The 10,528-nt window shown below is 39.8% G+C and overlaps 1 long non-coding RNA gene across 1 annotated transcript; it reads left to right on the top strand.

Annotated features, from left to right (window-relative positions):
- Window positions 1-680: 680 nt before the first annotated feature.
- Window positions 681-8,897, top strand: LOC137464522 (uncharacterized). The gene is made up of 3 exons (XR_010994269.1): window positions 681-1,064; window positions 3,931-4,137; window positions 8,835-8,897. It is a non-coding gene; the product is annotated as an uncharacterized lncRNA (long non-coding RNA).
- The last annotated feature ends 1,631 nt before the right edge of the window (window positions 8,898-10,528 follow it).

Below are 10,528 nucleotides of genomic sequence, written 5' to 3'. Positions count from 1 at the left end.
TTGGGGTTTGATTGTTTGTTTTTAATCACGTATAGAGACTTAACAATTCCTTCAAATCTCCCTTTGTTAATTGGTAAACATTTTAGTCAACACAATTTAGCTGTGCTCAGGCTCAGCTTTTCATTTAGCATTTTTCCTTCATTGCTAAACAAGCACATCCACACATATAGTCTGCATTAATTAAGCTGTCATTCCTAGAAAATTTCTTGAAGGAGTAGGACTCATCAGTCCTCTGCATGAGCTAAGACTTTTCCAAAAACTTGTAATATGGCAAAAAATTCTATGATTTTTAAGGGAAAAAAATCATCATGAGGATTATCAAACACTGGAAGAGGCTTCCAGAGAGGTTATGAAAGAATAATCCTTTGGGATACTAAGATGTTGATTTGACAAGACTCTGAAAAATCCACTCTTTACTTTTCCTGCTCTGAGGAGACTAGGCTAGAAACTTCCAATTTTTCCCCTCAATCTACATAATGCCATTATTCTGAGGTTATAAATGACTGCTGAGCAAACCAGAAAAAATGCCTCAAACCACATCAGCAACACAAATGCACTGTGGGGTAAAAATGAGAGTGACAGAAGCTATTTTTATGTGAGCTCAGACTCTTCCCACCTAAGGACCATCCTGTGTAACTAACAGAAAGTAATCCTGAAGGACCATGCTCCACTGTGAGGGAGTTACTGTATTGGCAATCTGCATGTTTCTCCACTCTCCAAATCCTATGTGGGGAACAGCTGTTAGTGGATTTTGCTACTGGATGGTGATTCTTGCTTTTTTTGTGGCCTCACAATGCCACTCACAGTCAAAACAGTTTAGGAGAATCTTCATGACATATTCAATTCAGTCAGGGAGCAGGGCACTACATATGTGGTATATGATCTCGTGATCTTTCAATTCCCTCTCCTTGTATCTGCCAGTCTTCTGTGTGTGGTGGTAACCAAGGTTTAGGCAATTACTGTGTTTGGCACTAAAGAACTCATTTTCTCATGTTAATGACAATACCTGCTATGGAGGAGACCAGTGCTGCATCAGCACAATTGAAAAGCTCCATCTCAGCTCAGTAAGTGTCCCTCAAGTAGATCACCACAATATTTCATAGTTTTGGATGCAGTGATACATCCACTGTGTTTTTCTGGCAGTGGGCAAGGAAAATGTTAGCACAAGGTTTTTTAAACAGCAAAACTTCAAGTTTTCTTGAGTATAGGGAAGCAAGGTCATACCTCCCATGCCTATTTGTGGCAGTTTTGGCTGGGGTACAGTTAACTCTCTTCACAGTAGCTAGTACGAGGATTATTTTATGGATTTGTGCTGAACACAGGGTTGATAATACAGAGATGGTTGTTTCTGAGTAGTGCTTACACAGAGTCAAGGCCTTTTCTGCTGTTTGTAGTGCCACACTGGAGAGGGAGGGGTGCACAGGAGCCTGGGATGACAGACAGACAGAACAGGTGACTCAAACTGACCAAAGGGCTATTCCGTACCATATGCCATCATGCTCAGTATACAAAGTCAGGAGAAACAGGAGGAAGGTGGGTGGACTTTTGGACTGATGGTGTTTTTCTTCCCAAGCCACCATTATATTCACCTGGAGATGGCTGAATACCTGCCTGCCTGGGGGGAGAAGTGAATTAATTCCTTATTTTGCTTTGCTTGCATGTGTGACTTTTGCTTTCCTTATTAAATTGCTTTATCTCAGCCCATTACTTGTCTGGACATTACTGACTTTTACCATTCTGATTCTCTCCCCAGCCCTGCTGGTGGGAGAGTGAGTGAGTGAGAGGCTGTATGGGGCTTGGTTAATGGCTGGGGTTAAACCACAGCACTGTTGCTTGTCTGTCTGAAATGAAAGTCCTATCAAATGTAAATCAGAGCTGAGATTTATACAGTACATGTGTTCTGAAAGTATTAATTTGCTACATGTTAAATGAAGTGGTTCTTTTTCAAGTTTTACATCCTATGGCTGGATGAGAATACTTTTTATGAAAGCACAGAAGAGCCTTTGAATCTGATTCTTATAAATATTTGCAGTTAACTAGTGAAGAATGAATATTGTGAGTCAGGAACTGGAAATTTGAATAATAAAATTAAAATAATTGACCATATAAATCAAAATTATGGTTAGTTAGAATTTAGAGCATTACTCAAGCAGAAAAAAAGGCAAAATTCGTTGAACAAATTTTTTGCTTTGCATGATTTACTCTGCTGTGTCATTTGACATCTGTTTTGGAATTGGGCTATGTAAAATTTTTGAAGAGGAAAACACAAATACATCGTTACTTTGACAAGATATAGCTGTGTCCTATTGACCATATGCATATTACTTATCAGCTACAGAAGAAGAGTTCATTCAACATGGTTATGTCAGTGAGTTACTGTTGTTGAAAAACTCTGTTTTCTCTATGCAATATATATGGTTTTTTTATGGCAGATATTTGAAATTTAGATTTTTTTGGTGGCATATTAAGCATTTTAAACTAATTGACTACATTATCTATGGCTCAATAAACCCATGTTAATCATTTAAGGACTTTGTAATTTCCTATTTTTTAGTTTCTACTTTTTTCTCTTTTTTTACCTTTTTTTTTTTTTTTTTAATATCATATGCATCTCCTGTTTGGGGTAAATCCTTTTCCACTGGGATCTAGTACTATATGCCTGCTTAACTAACACATGTGTCTTTTCACATTATATGTCTACATTTTTAAATGAAATTAATATTCCTGTGAAACTTAGGGGTTCTTTAATGCTGTTCTTTATTTAAAAAGATTTCTGTGTACAAGATATATAGAGAGGAGATGGACCAGCAAAATGCTTTTTGGCATTTTGCACATCAGCGGTTAACCATCGTCAATTTGATTATTTCCTCCGCATGTTGAAACACAGCTCAGAGCATTAAAGTCATTCTCCAGTGATTGGGACAAAAGTAGGTTAGTAGAGTGGGTTGCTAGGAAACCAGCGTCAGTGTCATCTATGACCTTGCAGAGCATAGAGACCATATAGATTTATTGAGCTCTGTGGCACATTGTCCATGTCCTCTCTTGGCTGTCTTACTCTATTTCCATCTGCCATCATGCTGCTGTGCTCCCTCACACACGGACACATGCCCTCCTCCCCAAAAGAAGCCATGTAAAAGGAGAAGCACCTCTGCTTTTTGAGACTTCCTAAAGCATCACTGTAATTATTCTGTTGCATTAAGCTACAGCATAGTCTCTTAGCTAACTAGACAGAGAAAACAGCATAAGTAAAACTGCATCCTTTTAACAGCTGGTTTCATTATTCTGTGGCTGCAAGAAATACTAGTTCTACTGGAAGCAGAATTATTAAAAATGTATAAACATCACAAAAGAATTGTGCTGTCACTTTCAAAATATTTTTTCAAAGTTGCATCCACAGTTTTCACAGCTGAGGTGACTTAAGGTTAAACAATCACATATTGCAGGGAGCTGTGACACTCATTGTTTTCCCGATTCCCTTTTTAGAAACAGCTAAAGGTTGCAGGAAGGAAGGAAAACAAATGGAAATATCATACTCACAGAAAGAAAATTTTAAAAAATCCTCTGAATATGCAAAATCTTCCTGTTATAAGAATTTCTCTTCCTCTTAGCTAGTTTTAGGTGTTTACTATTTAATGTTGATGTTTGTATTGTAGAACTAGAAACAACATGCTGTGGGAGTCAGATGATGACAGCCAGTCAGTTTATGTTGGCATTTTACTTTAGAGAAAAAGACCACATGTAAAAATCTCAATTGAAAAGTACTATGTTGGGTGTCTGGACTACTGCATGGTCCTTTCCATAGCTCATAATGGATATATGCTATTTTGTCATTCAGAAATATTTGTGATAGCAAAGGTTATTTTTAGAAAGGGAAGGATCACTTTTCCTATGCAACCAAAGTATCCATATTACTTTCCTTTACCCTGTTAGGTCCCAAATGAATGCTAGAGTGTGAGCAGGTTACTCTGAATACCACTGAACTCTGTATCACAGCAGCTGAAAAGTGCATTCCATCTTGAAGGGCCTTCTTGGAGGCAATTCCTTGCTTCTTGCATTTAAAAGATGCAAGAAACCAGGGACCGCTTAGTAGAGCATTTCAACTGACTGTATCTGTCCTAGAGGTTCTCATGCACCATGGTATTAAGACGTTAAAATTCTAGGTCATATGTGACTCAGTGCTGCCAGTAGATAAGGCTTCTTAACCAGTCCCAGTAAAAAGTGAGAAATTCAGTAGTTTGTTCATTTGTTATTACTCCCTCTCATGTTATGAAACGTAAAAATGGGAGAAATGGTAATACCTTAGGCAGCTCTGTTTCTTCTGCAAGAGTTATTGAATCTTTATGTGTGATAGAGCATAGAAGTGAGATACACAAACTGCTTTGTTTTCCAACATAGCCTACAAGCAGAATTCATGGTCTACTGTGCAATTCAGGCCCTAGAACACCCCAATGATTCCCCTGGCTCTTTAGTTAGCTAGAAGAGCACCTGTGACCATTTTAGACTCAAAATTCCATGGAATGTTCCAACACTTTTGCAGTTGGACATATCTGCAGGGACCTCTACCATACTAAGAGACAGAGGATGGACAGGACCCCACATTTGATTCAGAAAACATGCCTCTTGCAATGGCCACCCCTCCCTGATGAAGGGCATCTGTGTGAAGCAGTGCTCAACTTGGCACATAAGCTAAGTATCATGGACATACTCAGGATCTCTGCTTCTGCCATGTTTTTCAGTCTGTCAGGTAATTAAACAAAGGCTGCCCTAAGTTCTTAATTCAATTTACACTATTTAGATCATTTGACTATTAATTTCCACATCACAATATTGTTGCCTTTATGCAAAGCAAGGGATTGCACTGTCCTCAGGGTCAGCACATAGTCTGAGGTTGTGCATAATTAGTGTCTGAAATGCAAAGTTGTATTACTGTTGGTCTTCTTCAGAGCAATAAGACCAGTTGTGCTCTTGATTGTCTTTTAAAGCAACAATTAAAATAATAATCAGGAAGTTCCCTTTTGCCTCATTTGCATTAAAGTTAATCTGAGGCTATGTCTATATTTATAAGTTGAGAGTACCCAGAAATAGCATTATATACTAAACTCCCAGATTAGTCAGTACTGTGCTTTGCCCTCTGCCCACAAGTACTCCTTGCTGCTGCTGGATGTTGTTCTCAGTTTAAAGTACTGCAAGGAGCATTACCATTAAGGAGTATACATACAACTATGGTGTTGTAGCGGCTACAGGGACAGAGGAATGGGGTGTCACATTGCGTGTCAATGATGCCATGGAAAACACATAGGAAGCATTAGAAATCTCTGGGCTGTTGTGAGCTTTGATTTTACTGGGGCTGTGGAGGAGTAGTGGATAGGTTTACATTACTAGGGTGCTTCAGTGCAGGGACACAAGATTTTAGGAAGGACCAGGTGGGAAGATATGGATGAAGAGTCACCCTTTATGTGAAAGACCAGCTTTCTGGAGCTCTATCTAGGCACTGATGATGAGCCAACTCAAACTTTATAGGTAAAGATTAAAAGCAGACCAGCACGGGTAACCCATATGGTAGTGAGTAGTTGTTGTAGGCCACTTAACCAGGAAGAATTGGTGGGTAAAGCCTTAGAAAATTACCTCCAAGTAATCTCATATTCACAGGACCTGATCCTCAAGGAGGACTTAAAACTCGTTGAACACAGAGGGAACACAGAAGATGAAGCCAGGCTATTTCTAGCGGTTTCCAGCGATGGGATCAGGGTAAATGGGCACAAACTGACACGTAAGAGGTTCCCTCTGAACATCAGGACACTTTTTCACGGTGAATGTGAACAAGTACTGGAACTTATTGCTCATGGTCATTGTGAAGCCTTCATCTTTGGAAATGTTCAAAAGCTGCCTGGACTTATTTTTTTTCAAAGTTTCATCCACAGTTTTCACAGCTGAGGTGTCCTAATGTTAAACAATCACATATAGTAGGGAGCTGTGACACTCTTGTCATCTGTAATTGGTTCCAGATTATTTTGTTTGGACATGTGATTTGGAAAAATTACCTCTAGTGAGCCTGTTCAATCTTGACCATCTTGTGATGCTGTTCCCAGACCCATTTCATTTATTACAAATATATATGTCTGATATAACTCAGACAAGACACTCTTAAGTCTTACCAGCTGACTGAAATTTGCCATCTTTGCCTTGGAATCTTGATCTGGTGTAGAGACTTCAAGACTGTTTCAAAATACTCAGTTTTAGTATCCAACAGTGCAAGTAGCAAGATCAGGATGTTATGGATGAGTGGTGAAGTAATTGGCTCTCACAAATGATTTTGGGCATTAAAAGGTTTTATTAAGGTTTAAAGTTCTTTTGATAGGTGACTCTGTTGTTGTAGCTTGGTTTTGGACCCCTTTTTGTTCTCCCTTCAATCCTCTCCTCCCCTCCCTGTTGTTGCCACCAGAAAACTCTGGCTATCAGAGCTGTCAGAGACATGTGGGTGTGTACACATGCCCCTGGCATGGGACAGCCGGGGATGAGGGAGGCTTGTCCCTGGGAAAACTTGGCATGGTAACACCTCACCAACAATCAAATTGTGAGAAGGACTCCAACGATGGACTACAAAGGAGTCAACTGGTAGACTTCGGTAGGGGCCAAGGATATATACAAGGAAAATATTAAAATATGTATGACTGCTCATAAATATTCATGTAGTTGATGCAATTTCCCAGGTGTATAAAAGGCAGAGCCACCATTCTGTGAATGAGCCCCTGGCATCAAGCCGTGCTGCCAGCATGACCCCTTCTGCTTTGTATATTTTTATTTGGTTCTCAATAAAACTTTTATTACTCATTCCCACTCGGGGTCTAAATTGTTTATAAGAGGATATGTATGAAAACCTTGCTAGCTGCTGTTATTAGTACAAAAAGAGTCATTATGATGCCCCTAGATCAACATCTGATGTGAACACAGGCTGGGAGATGAATGGATCATGAGCAGTTCCACTGAGAAAGAGTTGCAGGCGCTAGTGGGTGAGAGGCTGGACCAGAGCCGTCAATGGGCTATTGCAGCCCCAAAAGCCAGCCCCATCCTGGCCTGCATCAAAAGCAGTGTGGTCAGAAGATCAAGGGAGGTGATTCTGCCCCTCCACTCTTGTGAGATCCCACCTGGAGAGCTGCATCCAGCTCTTGGGTCCCTAGCACAGGAAGGCCATGGAGCCCTTGCAGTAAACCCAGAGAAGAGCCACCAAGATGGTTAGAGGGATGGACCACCCCTCCTCTAAAGAAAGGCTGAGAGACTTGGAGTTGTTCAGGACTTTTGTACCTAAATGGGGCCTACAAGAGAGCTGGAGAGGGACTTGTTACAAGGACACATAGTGGCAGAACAATGTCTTTAGACTGGAAGAGAGTGGGTTTAGACTAGGATGAAATTCTTTCCTGTGAGGCAGTGGCAGAGGTTGCCCAGAGAGGTTGGGGATGCCTCATCTCTCAAAATGTTACAGGCCAGGTTAGGTGGGACTCTAAGTAATCTTGTCTAGTAGAAGATAGTCCTGCCAAGACAGCAGGTTGGAACTAGTGAATGATCTTTAAGGTGTCTTCCAACACAAACCATTCTATGATTCTAGGCAGTGAGGTAACATATTAGCTTGTATGATCTAATACTTACTGAACACTTACTGATTTTAATTGCATGGGGTGTACACTGGCTTAAAACCTCTGATCCTCATTCAGGAAATTAATACATTTTGAGAAAAAATTCACAGGAAGAGAAAATATTAAATTTTCATTGGTAGAGACAGGCTCATCTGAATGGTAGAGTTAGGCTGTATGTACAGGAGATTCTTAAGCTAACCCAGAAATGTAGGCTCTCAAGCCCCTGTCCTCTCCATGAGATGGTTCATCCATCACAGTGACACATCAGAGATGTCACCAGGCACATCAATGAGCAGCTGCCCAGCAACCTTTCTTGAACCATTTATCAGCTACATATAGCTCAAAATTCCCACACTGGCCAACCCTGCAGCATAGGGACAGAGTTTAGCAAAAGCATAGCCAGAAATTGTCTGAGCAGTTTTATGTCAAAGGGAACTGGAGGATATGCAAGTTTTCATTTGGAAAGTGTTTCCTTCGGCTGTTTATTGTGGCAGAACCTACTTGGAGTGACCAAAGGAGCATAAAAACAAACAGTGTCACTTTTTCATGCTGTATAAAGTTAAAAATTATTCATTGGAATCATTAGATCAAAAGATTTCAACCAAAGTATGTGTCTTGTCCTCCATTCTTTTTGTCTGAATGCAATCTTAATTTCAACAAGAAAATAAATTTAAAATAGAAGTGAAATGTATTTCATGAAAAATGTTCTTAAGTAGAACATCAAGGGAAAAGGATAATTTTCAATGTCTGAGTGACTGAGAGCATTACTACAAGAAGCACAGTAGACAGCACAGTAGACAGTGTGAGGCTGAGCCCTCTCCCTTAGCAGGCATCAGAATAGAGAGCCCGCCCAGCACAGAACAGGTCTGTGAATTTCTCTGCTGCTGCCTTCCCATGGTGCAATCCATAGGCACAGCCCCATAACAAAGACCAGTCAGCTCCAGCTTTTTGGCCCTCAGGATTCATACATGCATGCAGCATCCTTGCAAATGTCTGTCACTCAAATGTTTCTGAAAGTATTACCTTCTGTCACTTGCCATAGAAAGCTTTATTTTGGTGGGAAACACATCCTGAAATGGAAAAATACGTACTGTAAATAAGAGTAATGAGAAATGTAATCAGATCTTTAGGCTAGGCTTTGAGCTGTATGAATAGACAATCGTGTAAGGATCTAACTTTTTTTAAAAATAAATCTGCTTTCAGATGCACCTTGAAGTGTGCCATTGCAGTGTAGCTCAGATATTAAATGACAGTGCTACCTTGGCACCCACCAGAGTATTTACAATTACACATCCTTCTTCTAAATGTAGTTTAGATTAAAATTAGATATAAGGAAGAGATATAGAAAGTTATTTTTATAGTTGGCTGTCCAACACTATATACTTCCAAAATATTGCTAGGCCATTTTTCCAGCCTGTTATTTTAGAACACAAGTTCAAATGGATGCAGATATTTTCATTTCAGCTACTCATCAGATTATTTCTGTGAATTTACAAAAGTGACCCTTACAACTAGAGATTAGTATCCACAACAGAAATTTGATTTTTAACTCAAAATTCAGAGAATTAAATGTCCCATAGTGGTATTGTTAGTAATTACCTTGTGAATATTCTGCAGACTGCATATTTTTACTGACTTTTCTCCTCACTCTCAGATTTTTTTTTCATTTTTTTCCCCTTACCTATTTCTCTCTTTTCCAACATACTTTTTAATTTTTCAGACCCATGCATGACTGGATACAGTAGACTGAATGATCAGAAAAATATTACTCCTTTTCTAGTGGCTTATTTTTCTGTCAGTTTGGTGAAATGGATCTGTTCCCAGTGGAGTCTAAAGAATATCATGACCACTGAGTATCCTGAGAAAGGGGAGCAGAGCTTCATCTCTCTTTTGGTGACAAAGAGTTATCAGGTCAATTTAACAGATCTATGGTGCCCACCATACCCAATTAATATTTAGGTCTTTTATAGATACGTGTGTATATGGCCCTGGCCCCATAAAATCGTGTGCTCTGGGGAAAGAAGCAGTAGGTGTACTTTGTATTTTGTACAGTCACAGTGTTCTCTGTCAGTTTGTTATTGATCAATAAGGCCAAAACCTATCCCCAGTTTTTACTCTCAGGATAGTTCTGGTACTCACCATCCCCTTGCTCCTGGAGATGCCTTGGAAAGCAATGGGCAGGGAAGCACATAGCACATAGCAGTGCACCTTACTCACAGCTGACACAGTGCAGGGCAGGGAGCAGCGCAATGGTGCTGAGGGTCACCCTGCTGTGTTTCCTGCACCTCTGCTGTTCAGGTGCAGATGCACGTTCAACACTCTGCTGAGCCTTTTGCCTTAGCTTCTGAACATCTTTGTGTACTCCCAGACCTTGTCAGAAGGGAGGTCAGCCTTGAGTCTTTGCGAGTGTCTTCTTAACTGCAGAGATTGCAGTGCTCAGACAAGAGCAAATAGCAATTTTCTGTATGCCACCTGTAGAGGCTTCATCTTGGAAATATTTTCTCTGACAGGAATGCCCAAGTCATGGCAAGGTCACTCTAATACAAGTGGATCAGAATGATTTAGTCTAGTATTGGAATCTGGGCTATTGTGTTTAATGCGAATGCATTTATATTTCTTCAAAATTTCTTCTTGATAGCATATTAAAGCCCCCAGGACACAACATATTCCATCTCAGTTACTCTACCTTTGTTAAGTAAGCAAATAATCTGTCACCTGTAAGCAAAAGAAAGGTATTGCGTATGTGCCATGCATTACCACCTTTCTTTAAAAATAAGTATCTCTTTCTGCCTAGGAGCGTTTTATATTAGACCTTTAGATACACTGAGTAAACGTAAATTATATAGGTTTTATTAATATATGTTATGTTGCACGTATAAATTACTTCAGCTTTGTTT

The sequence above is a fragment of the Anomalospiza imberbis genome, chromosome Z, assembly GCF_031753505.1.
Source record: "Anomalospiza imberbis isolate Cuckoo-Finch-1a 21T00152 chromosome Z, ASM3175350v1, whole genome shotgun sequence".
Classification (NCBI taxonomy): Eukaryota; Metazoa; Chordata; class Aves; order Passeriformes; family Viduidae; genus Anomalospiza; species Anomalospiza imberbis.
The sequence above is the reverse complement of the archived record's forward strand: the minus strand, read 5'-3'. Positions and strand labels throughout refer to the sequence as shown.